At 44.5% G+C, this 13,770-nt stretch overlaps 1 protein-coding gene across 2 annotated transcripts in view; it reads left to right on the top strand.

The window, feature by feature from the left end:
• The window catches only part of LOC128305422 (protein FAM13A), a 34,675-nt gene that overhangs the window by 5,714 nt on the left and 15,191 nt on the right, over positions 1-13,770 (top strand). The window contains exons 1-2 of one of the 2 annotated variants that reach the window (XM_053042857.1): positions 2,712-2,841; positions 10,332-12,918. The gene's annotated coding sequence lies outside the window, so the exon portion shown is untranslated. Of the gene's footprint in view, positions 1-2,711; positions 2,842-10,331; positions 12,919-13,770 lie in introns of those variants that run through there. The other variant, XM_053042856.1, reaches the window with a different exon arrangement.

Consider the following 13,770-nt stretch of genomic DNA (forward strand, 5'->3'; position numbering starts at 1 on the left):
CCAGACAGACAGGACGAATGGCGGCCGCTTTTGTACAATGAAAGTTTTTATTAATACGCTTTTCTATGGTTTTCTGTGTCACCCGTTTTTCGTCCTTTTTGTGTTTGTGTGTGTGTGTGTGTGTGTGTATGTGTTGATGTCCTGCCGCACAAATGGCGCGACGCGGATGGTACTTGTGCCGGAAGAAGAAAACCTTGACAATTTCCTGAGCACCTGTGCATACGATAAAGTTTTTTTTTTCCCCCCCATTTCTCCCGCAGTTCTCGTCGATGATGCGGGAAACGCGTTGTGCTACTTCTAGTGTAGGTCCTGCCCAAAAAGCCATTCACCATCCCCGCTTCCCCATTGCGCCTCGCCCCGAAGTAAAGCGGGATGGGTGGTCGCAGTGGAATCACTTTATCAATAACCAAGCACGAACGCTTTTCCGCTTTGCCGTGATCGAACCGGGTGGCGGAAGTAAAGCCGAATTACGTACGGCGGGTATTTAGTAGCATCCTTTGCGCATACTCACGTTTATCGATTATGCAACCGTTTGGAGGGCCGCTCAGCCTCAGTATTCTGTCAGCGTCCACCGGGGGTCCTGATAGCTGACTCTCTGAGCAATTATCACAGGATCGCTCCCGTTCTTGGCAAGGCACCTGTATGAATGGAATTGGAAAAGCTCCACTGTGTGGGTGTGTATGTGGCAGTTCCTTCAGCACTTCTCTCCGCTGGCGGAAGATTCGAGATCGGGTCACGTACGGCTTGGCGTTTGGAGCCCCGTGCTCTCGGAAGCTTTTGCTATTTTGGCTACCCCATATCGGTGCAGTTCGATTGCCGAAGGACGAACGCCAGACTTGCGAGGGACTATTTACGAACGAGGTGGAACGAAAATCGACAAAACATCGCGACATGCCATGCGCCAGGAATCTTGGGGGTGGGTCCTTGAAGAAACAATGAGATCATGGTCCGACGTTGACGTTGAGCGAATGGGCAATATTTCTTTGTTGGATAATGTATCGTTTGTGGTGTTGTTGTGTTTTTTTTTTTTGTGTAATTACATTGAAAATAAATGTTGTTTTATACTAAGTTTGGTATACAGTCATGTCCCGAGTTACGCGAATAATGCGTGCCTGAGAAGAATAATATTGTTCTTCTTCTTTCCAATTCTTTCCACGTTCGAAAGTTTTATGTTTATTTCGATATTTTGAGTAAAATTTTATGAAAATAATTTTTTTAAGTAACTCGGGAAATGACTACACGTTAATTATTTATTTTTCATGATATTGTTTGTTTTCATCAAACTTAAACTAAATTTTTGCATTGGTGACGATAACATCACAAAACAATTTCTCTCTGTAATCAATGTGGATATTATTAAAATTTAAATTTTACACTTAAATTAAAATTCATCAAACATTTACAGAACTTTTTAGAAATGTAAACAGGTCATTGGTTTGGTCATCGCATGGCTATTTTGCGTGGAAAATTTCTCACTATAGCTGTGCATGAATTGTTGACGGTAGGAGAAACTCCATCAAAACCTAGGGGAGCATAATCGTTTCTTCCGTTAGGGATCTCTCGTTCTCATCGTTGCTCTCCACTACGATATCGCAGGAAAGGACCCCCTGATGGAAAGGATATTTCAACAATAAACCTCTCGTTCTCTCTCTCTCTGTGGCGATCGGGAAAAACGAGAGATGCTCAACACAATTTATTCGTATAAAGATTAAAAAAACACACACACGCACACACGTCGTGCAAAATACACAGTAAAGTGATCGAGTTATTCACAACTGGAAGTTAGTGGAAATCAGTCGCAAATTTTCCGGGTCGCTCGTGTCGGGAAGTGAACAAAACGGCACCACAGTGTGCACACAAGGTTTTCCCTTTTCAGTGGCAACTCTTTAACAACCGCATTTGAGTGACCAGTGCCATAAATAGAATATGAATGGTTGATTAAAAGCTGGTCGACAAAAACAAAGGGGTTTTGGGCCAACCCGTGCGGTAATGAAGCCGATGATGGGTTTCACGCCTAACTAGAGTTGGCAATGTTTCTTCCTTCCTTTTTTTCATAAAACGCATCCTTCCGTACGTGAGTTCTACATCACGTGCAGGTGTATCTGTTGCAGCAATAAGTGTGCCATCCCATCAATCAAATTAACATTTTGGAAGCTAAAGTTTATGAGTATCTGCATACGAAGGAAAACCAAAAAAAAAGGCATCAAAAAATCCACTCAAGCTTGTGCGAAAAACGGCAAACCCACCTAGAGCGGGGCGGTGGAATTGATTTTCCCTTTTTGAGACGCTGCTGCAGTAAGGATGTGCCAGAGAAGCCAAGACATACGCACGAGAGAACAACAGAGAGTGGTATTGAAAGTGGCTTTAGAGTAAACGAGAGAAGAAGAGAGTACATTGGTGTGTGAGGTTTGCCCCAACAGCAAATAAAAAAAAAACACCACCAGAAACTGCTTCAGGATCTTGGAGTTTACAGAAACCAAGGATATGTTGTAAAGTGTTACCCTTCTCCTTGTTGGTGGTACGGTACACAAGTCACTCTTTGTGCTGCCCAGCGAGCTGTGTTTGTGGCTGGGTCATACAGCGGAATGTAATTTTTAAACTCAATCTCCCCGCGACGTGTTGCGTGTTTGCGTGTAGTACGATTCCGACACTATAAATAGTGCCCAAGCGGGGGAAGAAAATCGTGTGAAAGTTCCAAAAGCTCCCGCAGTTTGCCGTTTGAACGACGACGATAAAAGTAAACAGTTTTTTTTTTGGTGTTGTACGGTGAGCGAAGGATTATTTCTGGAAGCACGAGCACACGAACCGAGGGTGACCGGAAGTGGATGTAAAATAAAAGAGGTAATTCCTAGCTATATTTACATCATGCTCTTTGTGCGTTTGTGTGGCCAACCTTCATCGTGAATTGGCATGTTTTAATCGTTGCAAACGATTTCATCATTTTTCTCGCAGCAGGATATTTGCAGTAAATGAAAAGTTCTTTGCGAAAAATAGCTTCATAAACAATAACAAATGACGTTAAAATTGCGAAAGAATTAAACTCAGCGTGAGTAAACGTATCTCAGGCAGCGTCTCAAGGACGAATATGGGCTGGATGTAAAGCTCTTTGTGTTAATGTTTGTGTTAGTGGTGAGCTTTTCCCCAACTCAAATGAAAAGTGAGATCGCCGATGTAAATAGGGCAAGATTTGATAATATATAAGCATCAAGAATATTAATCGATCAATTATGTTAAGTGGCTTTATCGACATTTTGAATCTCTGAAGTCTGCGATTTAGTCTCAGTCAGCTCTCCTATCCCAGAGTAAACACTTCAATTTATTCTTAAATACACGTCGTGTGCTCACTTGAAGCACAGAACAACACAGTCCAGGGCCCTTCATCCGTCACGTTACGTTGGGTTGAAATCTATCGCTTCAAACTAATTTGATGCACGACCTAAGTCACGTAGGCCTACATAAAACCGTTCCCACTTTCCACTTTCCTTCCCTTTCCTAGCAGCGGCCATTCGTTTTCGGGGATGTGGCGTCGGAGCGATCTCAAGGCATAAAGAGCATCCCAGACACAGACCCCAAGAGAAACGGCACTCGAGAGCGATTTTTTTGAGAGCGACCAGCGCGTAAACAACGCACCCGAGACAATATTTATCCAAGCACCGGGATATAGGGCCGTGTCGTCCGAAAATGACGACGCCACCCCCGAAAATGCAGGAACGCATAATGGCACTTTCGGACGTTCAAATGCGGTGTTGCGAACGATAACACACCTTGATGATGGGAAGGCGAAAATTAGGCCATCTAAAAGTGTCTGCCTAACCTCACCACCGTACTTGGGCGAGTGCACAGACGTGGAATACCTGCTCCGTCTGCATTCTGGCCACGGTGTGCATTGGCACGAAAGTTTTTACCAACATGACTGTGAGGAAGCATCTTCAGTGTTTAGACGCTTGAGAGGGAAAGTGCTGTTGTACCGTACCGCTCTGTTCCAACTACCTGAAAAAGTGTCCAACGGAACGGATTTTTGTGTCCTTCCTTACCCACGGTGGGCTATTGCGCTGTCAATCGATATCGCTTCCGCCACAGGGACGATATATTGGCGTGGCAAAGTTACGACGTCATTTCATAATGGTCGTTGTGCGGTGGCAACACGTTCGTCGCAACGTTTAAAGGATATCGCAGGATATCGTTCACCGCGGCGGTTATCATCCTGAAGCGCAAAAAGCGATTTCAAGGCCAGCGAAATGTGGGCTTGTCGCGTTTGACACACTATGCTTCTGGGCTCTTTCCACTGTCGGTCGGTTGTTTACGTGCTTTGGGTGTAAACAAGGTTCAGTCTGCAAAACGATAATACTACGCACAATAATAGTCGATCGTTGTAAATCATGACCTTGATAAAGTGTGTACTGTGCCCCGTGGCTGTTTATTCTTCTCGCGTTGGAAATGAAGATGTTTGATAGTGTTCTAAATTGACCATTTTTAGTGATACGCTATTAAAGATTGAAGGTATCAGTTTTGATCGTCACACGGGGAGAGTACGGAGAGTATTTTGATAGCCTCCGAGCCCCCAGAAGACGGATAGGAATTTTCCGTGCAGGTTTATTATTTGCTCTGAACAGCAGCCAGCGTGTAATTATCGATTACAACATTCGCTCAACAGGAGTGTCCGATAAGGAAAACACAGCACCGTGCCATTTTATCAACGAACGAACCGTGAGGTGCTTTAGTGTGTAACTTCGTTTATCTCTTACGGGACGGTGGTGGTCAATGGGATGAGATTAAAACGACAATCGTACATAAAGAATCGACTGATAAGATGGTCGCAAGATTAGTGTTATGTTCTCGTGTACGACAGGAAAAAAAAACCCCTCACGTATGAACACCTGCAACGGTCGCGAAAACAGCTGTTTCCGATAAGGTGTGTTACTCGTCGTGCTGCAGGAAATCCGTTTTGTATGGCACGAATTGAATCTTCTCGATGTGTCATCCGGGCAGGGAGACAAACACACAGTGCGCGCCAGCAGTATTAGCCAATACTACTGTTGCAGTATATTGCACGCTCCACCGAACTGCTTTGTCGTCCTGTCTGGGTTGGATTTGTTTGCTGCTCTATTTGCGAGTAATTTAATACTTACTACCCTCTCGATCGGCGGGCTAATCAGAAATAGAGGGCGTACTTGATGGGGACAAAATAAAAAAATAAAAACCGCCACGCAACGAACGTGCACGGGTGGCGATTATCTCATCGACTATTTTTAGCGCAATCAAATAACGAGAGTTGAAAGTGCTGCATCCCCGTACGCGCTGTGGTTGCAAGAATGACGATAGCACTTGTTGCATCATGTGTCCGCTGTATGTTTGGGGGAGCAAGAATAATGGAACAATTGCGGTCTGTCTGGAAACATTCCTCTTGCAGCATAAACCCTCCCCCCGCCCAGCCTATCTAGCGCCAAATCCAATCGATGAAAATCAATCCATCAGCGCGTGTTCGTGGAGAATTAATTAAGCGAGCAACATCATGATGCGATTTGTATGATTTCCCAACCCCGTGGCGTACCAGATTCCATGCATATGGAACAGCTCCTGGTCAGCGGGCAAGCATTTGGTGAGATTCCTCTGTTTCTCTGACTGGTCGATGAATTTTCCTTTTCCCTCGCGGAAGTCCTACGAATATGGATGATTTAATCGGTATTGATTATTCGCATTCGATCACAGCAATAAACGCTTTCTGAATATATAACCGGCACCGGCACACGAGGAACGTCATCGAATAGTTCCAGCTCGATCAAACTTCATTTTCCTGCTAATGATGTTCGATAAACGTTCACGATGGCTGAAAGGAAAGAAAATTCAGAGGTCGAAGATCTCTTACCTGTTTGACGCAAAAACCAACTAGAGTTCCCAGTTTTGCGTCAGAAGTTCCGCCAGTTCCTTCAACAGCCTAGCGTAAACAAAATATTCATAAACAATCTCTTCGCCCTGTGTCCACCGAGATGTGGCTCCGAATCGATGTTTCCCATCCCCTCCCCCGCCCACCTGGATGGAATATGTTTACAAACCTAAGTTGTCCACCTGTCCGGGAGACACGCTGAACTCCTGCTGATGTGATACGATACACTGGCAAAAGTGTCTCACTACCCTCCCCGATGCATCCTTCATCTTAAGCATCGTCGTCGTCGTCGTACTTTCCCTGAGTATTCATAGCCTTCCTTCATTTGTGTGCCTTCTTCGATGCAAATTTTTGCTCTTTGTATCTCTACAAGAATGCAGAACCAAAGGAAGGAGGGAGGACCGGAATGATGACGTCCGTCTGGCTGCGCTCGATGTCGACTTTCTCAAGTGGGCAAGAAGACGGTGGGCAAGAGCATCGATACCCTCATCATGCCTAGTGTGGTTTTGCGACGAATATATATATATAAATAGCGCGCTACTTCACCGACAAATTATTGCTACCAATTGAGGAGTAAAGTGAAACATATTGGAAGCGAATTGATGCGAAACATCGCCAACGCGATCAGCACTCTTTTGTGTGATGCGATGCAAAGAAGAAGGCCAACATTAATAAACAACGTTCAGCGGCTCGTGGACGAAGCCAAGTGGTGCCGTTCTGTGACTGCGGATGGATGAGTTAACAGCGTTGTTGGCAATGCGAACACAGGAACTGCAGCCAGATGGATCAACGTTAGAACGATCATTTGAAACTGAAAGTCACGTACGAACAAAAAAAAAAAGAAACCCCGTCCAGCAGAAGAGAAATTGAACGTATCGCAAATTGCAGCGATTCTTGCTCCAATTTTTTACGATAACATAACACTTTAATGTTTGAGACAGAATTGCACCTCGTCGAAGAGGTGTATGATTAATTAATGACTTGATTTTGAGCTTTAACATACATGTTTAATAAAAGTATGAAGTAAACTAGAGGTGACCCAGTAGTGTATTGGTAGCGGCGTCGGTTTTCACACGACAGGATCGGTCCAAAATCTCATTCGGACCCATCCCTCGCGGCAAGGACCGACTATCCGTTTACGTGGTAATATAAGTATAAGGTATAAGGTATAAGGTTGTTACGCATAAAAGAAAAAGAGAGTAAACTAATTTACTCAGCAACAAGAACATCTTTTTACTTGTGTGAATATAAGGGAACCGAAGCTCTTCTCAGGCTTTTATGGTCTCTCCTTTTAGTACGTCGCCTTTATGTAAGGATGAACAAATCCTCTTGGTCGAGTATGATACTTGACCCAATAAGGAAAGTAGGACTTTAGAACGATGAGTGCTCTTTTGTGACGTAGAACGAATGCAGTGACGTAGAATAGTGTAGACAGAAGGCATTTTTTTATAAAACTTATAGTGATCATGTCATGAAAACGATGCCAAACAATCCAAAAAAGAATACTTTTCGTTATACTGAAATTAAATTGATGGCAGAGTGCACCCGGAATAAGGCCCCTTTCACTGTTTGAAGAAGGAAATTTCTCTAAACTGTTGTAAATTGTTCCATAGATTAGGTTACTCTAAGCGATATGATCAGGCCATTTTATTAGAAAAAAAAACTAAAATGAAAATTTAAAATTTATTATAATAAGTCAGAGGATATTAAAAATTAGATATTTTAGCTAAAAATAATGACTCAAGTCAAACAAATTTCAATAAAACGAAGTTATAATGCCATTTTATTGTCCTGTATTTTTTTCAGATAATTTGAGATACACCCAGTTACAACGTAAAAGAGGGTCTGGTTTTGTGGCAATTGGCACCTTTACTTTTGTTAACCTTTTTGGGCGATACTGCCACTTGCTTCCCATGTGTTCCCGCTTGTGAGCGCCATTTCTTTCCTTCTGTACTTTATTGTCGTGTGTGTGTACATACAACTGCCAAGGAGTGTCATTCTACCGGCCGGCTTTTGGGACGCAAAACGAGACCGGTATTCCTGAAGGCCGATGGAGAATGAAATCTTAAAACCGTCCGAAGCACAAACCTCCCTAGCGTACCGGGGCCGGCCAGGTTGTGCAGACCGGACCGGACAAACCGGTTCGGTTCGGGAGGATCATGTTTTGTGTGTTTGCTCTTTTCGGGTGAAGATAATTTATTTAAAATAAATACCGATTCTTCGCTGTTCGTTAAGATGCGTGGGCTGCGCTTGGTTTCGTCCATAACACACGCACTGCTGTCCCATACGAAGTTTCTTTTACAACGTTCCGAACAAAAAACAAAAACGGAAGAGCAGCTGGTTTGTAATGATGACGCGATGTGTAATGTGGTTGCGTTTCTTTTTTTAACGGCAGAAACCGGATTGCTGTTGACCAGCGGAACTGTATCGTTTCGAAGGAAAGTTCGAGAGCTTTTCTTCCACTCTCGGGCTTGGCCATAGTTGCCTCGAGTTTCGCTACATTCTTCGCGGATTGTAAATTTAAAACCAGGCTCATGTACAAGAGGACGCGAATATTATGTAAACCACTTGAATTACGCAACAATTGCAGCATGTGCTTAAATTTTCCTTATTGATAATCTATTTTGGGAAGCTCAGGAGGAAAAATTAATTTGAGATATAGGAATTCGTATGAATTACATCGAATATCGATTAATTTCCCATTTAACAACAAGCACTTACTTTAGTACTTTGTAACAAATGCATTGATTGATTATTGTTATGCTGTGATACCATTTGATTGCTGCACGATTTACGTTCGTCCACATTTATCCTTCCTTTGATAGTCTCCTATTGTGCCTCCACTTTGTTTGCAATAAAATGTGCGTGACTTGCACCGCTCTTACCAGGGCATTTCGGATCAGCTCCAACACGCCACGCCGCAGGTGAATGTGATTGCAAACGATTTGATGTCAATTTTCCCCCTGGGAACGAAGGTCACACAATAGAACCCAAAACTCACCGGCATACGATCAGTGTCTGATTTATTACAATCTGATTGTAAAACTTTTTAGCAACGATTATTACTGGATCGCTTGCAACCGACCGCTTGTGAAGAGTTCTTCGCGAAGCTACATCTACACCTACACTTGGTTGTCAATTGTTCGGAGTTTGATTTTTCTTAGTCACGAAAGCGTGGTCTAATGGTAGCGTAAACTTTAATGGACATGCAAAGCTTCTTTTCATACAGTCCTTAAATCGTGGCTCATAATAAACAGAACCGTATAATAAAGGTCTCCCCCCATAAGGGCGAGAATACCGAGCACGGGATGTAGGGATATTTATGAACAATTCATTTGCTGCTGTTCGGTTTTAGATCTGTTCACCTTCCACATCTCCTAATCGCGGGTGAAACTAGAGCAATGAACTGTAACGGACGGCAATAATTGTGAGTCCCCGTTCCAAACAGCTGTCAATGTCAATGGTCTACTACCGTTCTGGCTGCGCTAGAAATCAATATTAAAATGTATTTTATCGGTAGGAGCGCACGTGCTGGGCAAGGTGTGCTTGCCATCGTTTCGCTGTTGGACAACGTTTACGGAATCACCAACCAGTGACCCAGTGGGATTGTGTGAAGGTGAAACAGGAACTAGTTTAATGATGGTGTGATGCGATGGCAGTTAATTTATACCTTCCCACACATTACGTCCCTTTTGTGTATTCATAAACTTTACACTTTTGCTCTCGTTTGAGTTGCTCCGGTGGGTACCTCAGGAGGTTCAAACATTCAGACGTGGCCTGTAATAGGAACTGTTGTATCGGAAAGTTTCGTTCTAATTTCTCCTCTGAGTGGAATGAGATATTATTTTCTTTTTTTATCCTCCCTCTTCGGGAACCCATTTGTTGCAACACCGCCTATCATCGCGATGGAATCCTTACATTTCCAGTGTTACAACTTGCGGGAAGAGGATTGTATAATTTGCACCCGACAATCCAATGCATCTAATTGTAGAATTTGCATCTCCACCTGTTCCTGACACGGTTGCAATAGCTTTTCTGAAGTCTGTTACGAAGTGAAGTGATACGTTGCTTCAACACCATGTGAGGAGCAGGGTGTCGATGAGATTAAACGACACACTCTTCCAAAAGACCTTACAGTTACCTTCAGTTAGTCCACGGCCTTGAAGACCTCCGTTTTTTTTTTTAAGATGCGTAATTATGGGCAACAGGTTCGTTGCTGGAACCGCTCGCTACTGTGCGACCTTTCGTTACTAACCTATCACGTATGGCTTCCGCTAGGTGGTAGGGTTCTATTCAAGGGCTATAATTGTGACACACTGCCGCCTGTCATTACGGTATCGATTTATCGATTGTTACTTAAATGCTTCTGGACGCATCACAACATACTAAGCGCTGTGTATTGAAAATATGTTACTAATAACGACATTCTTCTTGCTTTATCTTTCAGACATCACATCGAGCGGTAACCGTACCGGATGTTTATTCTTGAAGCCCTGCCATTTGGAAATATCTGAGAGGCGAGAGTAAAGGCGGTGATTAAACGCATAATCTAAACGACCGGAAGCACATTCCCCAATTGTGCTGAATTGCAGTTTGCATATTTGAAGTGGAGAACGACGAACAGCAACACACACCCCACCACCACCCGCGTAAGGAATGTGTTGCGTATGCACATAGGGTTCCGCGACAAAAACCGGGGGTAGAGAAAAAAACAATAAACAGCAACAAGGGAAGCCGATATACCAGAAAAAAAATCAACAACACAACGCATTACTAATCCCCCCCATTTAGCACTGTAAGTGTGCTCGTGTGTGTGTGAGTCCGCGGTTTCTCGCGAGAATCAGTTTCGGCGTTTCGTGTATGGGTATTCTTCAGTGCGCCGAATCGAGCGAAGTGCAGCCATTGATGCCGGAGAAGCAACGCAAATAAAGCAGCAGCAGCAGCAGCACTGAAAGTTGCGTTTTGCGTGACAGTCTTCGGTTGTACGAGCCTTCGGTCGCTCATCAAACGGTATCGTCGAATCGATTTTGGCTGCTCACCCTGCCCATAAAGAGATGTTTGTATGAAAACAAGGCCTTGTGGCTGACCGTTTTTTTACGAAGAATTGTTACGAGAGAGAGAGAGAGAGAGAGAGAGAAACAGCGCGAAAGTATCTGTGTTTGTGTGGTTGGTGAGGCAACAAAGCGGGGCCCACCTCCCCACGAGTGACGAAGAACACGTTCCACACGCCACAACCCAATCGGCAACCAGCGCGTACAATTCTGGCCAGCGTCAGTACGACACTTGCTGCAGCGGAATCCAAATCTACCACCAAGGGTGGTGTCCGAATCATTGTAAGCGCGCCATCATCGAAGCTTATAACTGCGTAGTTTTATTGCACCCGGCAAACCGACACGTCCGTGTGCGACTAATAAGCGGACGGCAACCGGCAGCGAATAATCAACACAGCGCCACAACGGGCATCGGATCTTCCGGCAAGGGTGTGGTGTAAGCGTGCTTGACTTTATTAAAGCCAATTGGGGAGATCACGTTACATTCTTGGTGAGCAGCGGTGCAACAAGTAGGCGAACGTCTTCGAGAGGACTGGTCGCCGATAGAACCGTATCTGTCGGCGACTGTGCTTGGAAGTGATCGGGACGAAAACGCGCCAGTATCACATCTGTCGTTCGGAACATTAATAAGTGAATAGACAGTCGGAGAGAGCAGATTAATCTGTGCGATATTGTTGATCGGATCAGGAACACCTCCTGCCAAAGCAAGTGATCATACAGCAGCCCCTTTAGACCTCGGAAGATTTCTTGTGTACTGTAAAATCGCCAACAAAATACAGTAATCCCCTTTTAGTGCCAAAGAGGACACAGAGGTTATACACTACACCGGAAAGCGATCCTCGCGAGCGAATCAACCACCGGTACCACCCTCTCATCGCAACATCGCTCACACTAGCGCCCCCACCCGTACACTGCGCACGCGATCGTAAGCGGGTAGTGCATTAAATCTGGGGCAACGCAGGCGGTTCCCATGCTAAACTACCGCCTCGTGTCAACGCACTTCCTGAAGCAGCCATAGATTTCGCGGCCCATCACCGCACCGGCACGGCGGGGACCCCCAGCAAGGTCGTAAAAATGTGCAGAGATCGGGATATGCCACTTCGATGAACTAGAGCACCAACAGTGTTGTACTCTATTGTGTCGCCGTCTGCCATCACATTACTTGCAACGTAGCAGAAAACGCGAGTGATAGGAAAATAGTGCATAAGGGCTACGACAGAGAGAGAGAGCGAGAGCGAGAGAGTGTGTGAGAAAGAGCGAGAGTGTGTGCGTGTGAGTGCGTGTGAGTGAGTGTGAGAGAAGCGAAAGTAGGGGGTGAAAGTAGCGCCACTATAGCATTGCATTAGTACTACGTTAAGCTTCATACTACTACTTCCTTTACTATTGCTACTACACGGCTGCGCCACATATTGCTACTGCTTCTCCGCATACGCTGTGTGCGATCGGCGCTTACCGGCGTGCGCTAGTGTGCGTGTGTGTGTGTGTGGTAGTGGAAGCGGTTAGCGATCCTTCGAAACCGGGACCGCGGTCCTAGTAGATTGATGCCATCAGAGGGATTCACATCCTTCCCGTGTACCACTGCGCGTCTCGACGAAGCATCTTGTGGCCCGCCGGTGCTCTTAAGCAACGTTGCGTGATTCTTTCGCATCGCATCATCCGCGTGCATATCTGCTCAGAAAGCTACTTGGTGCCACACCGCCGAATCACCTCCCACGGCTTATCGTGTGTTGTGATTGTGAAAAACGCGCGCGCGTGTGCTCTTGCATCCAGCACAGTTTATTCGCAAGTGTTCCTTACCTATTTGTTTGTCCGCGCAAACCGAAACGTACTACCGGAAGCCCAACACAATAACACCGCCAACCAGCAGCAGCAGCAGCAGCGACTACAAACCGCTGTCGCTTTGGCCGCCGTGAAGCCGCGAAGATTCCACCCAAAATTGAAGCATTTGCCAAAAACTGCTGGGAAACTGTAACCGCTTGCGTGGTAAGTAGACGGTGGGAAAGCTTAATTCACTTGATTCGGAAGATAAATGTCGCTTCATCTCACCTGCTGTTTTATTTCTATACCTCGGAAGTGACGGATGGTGTGGACGTATGTATGTTTGGATTTTGTTTTGCGTGTTGCGAGTTTTCACGATTAAAGCAATGATCTTTGCGAAGGTTCGGTTTATTACCCTCGATCGTTATTGACCTTCGTAGCTTTTAGACGGTTGGCCAGTTGCCATTCGGGGAAGAATAGTTGATCAGGCGTATAAAGGCGTGAATGATATTAGGTACGCGAAAGGATAATTGATGAGCGGTTCAATTAATCGTTTTTGTAATTAAATAAATAACTTCTTGATTAATAATTTGCACGAAGTTATTAGAACTGTTTTCAACGTTTTGAAGCAATTCTTAAAATGTTAATTAAAATGAAATAATTTGCTGAATGTGTCCATGCTTTTTTTAATGTCATGCAAGACACTGTTGAATTCTTCGAAGCTAATTATGCTTTTTAGAGTCTAGCTATCGATGTTATCCAAAATTTGCCATTAATTCCCAATGAAAACTTGTGCCAAGCTACTTAATAAATGTGATGGTTTCAAGATCAGCCAGTCCAGAACTTGTGTCATGTCCGTTAAGTAATTAAGGACGACAGAGTCCCAGGACTCTACTGCGAAATTTCTCTGGTCAGGTGAGCAGTTTTTAGTAGCTTTTTGAAAATATTTCTTGAAATGTCCGACTGTCATTTGGTACATAAGGTCTGTCTTATGAAATCCCGATCTTTAGATCGATATCTTGATCGTCTAATTGGTCTTGAACAGCTCTTTTACATGGTCCCACCATGCACAAAGCC

Source organism: Anopheles moucheti, chromosome 3 (genome assembly GCF_943734755.1).
Source record: "Anopheles moucheti chromosome 3, idAnoMoucSN_F20_07, whole genome shotgun sequence".
In the NCBI taxonomy this organism is placed as follows: domain Eukaryota; kingdom Metazoa; phylum Arthropoda; class Insecta; order Diptera; family Culicidae; genus Anopheles; species Anopheles moucheti.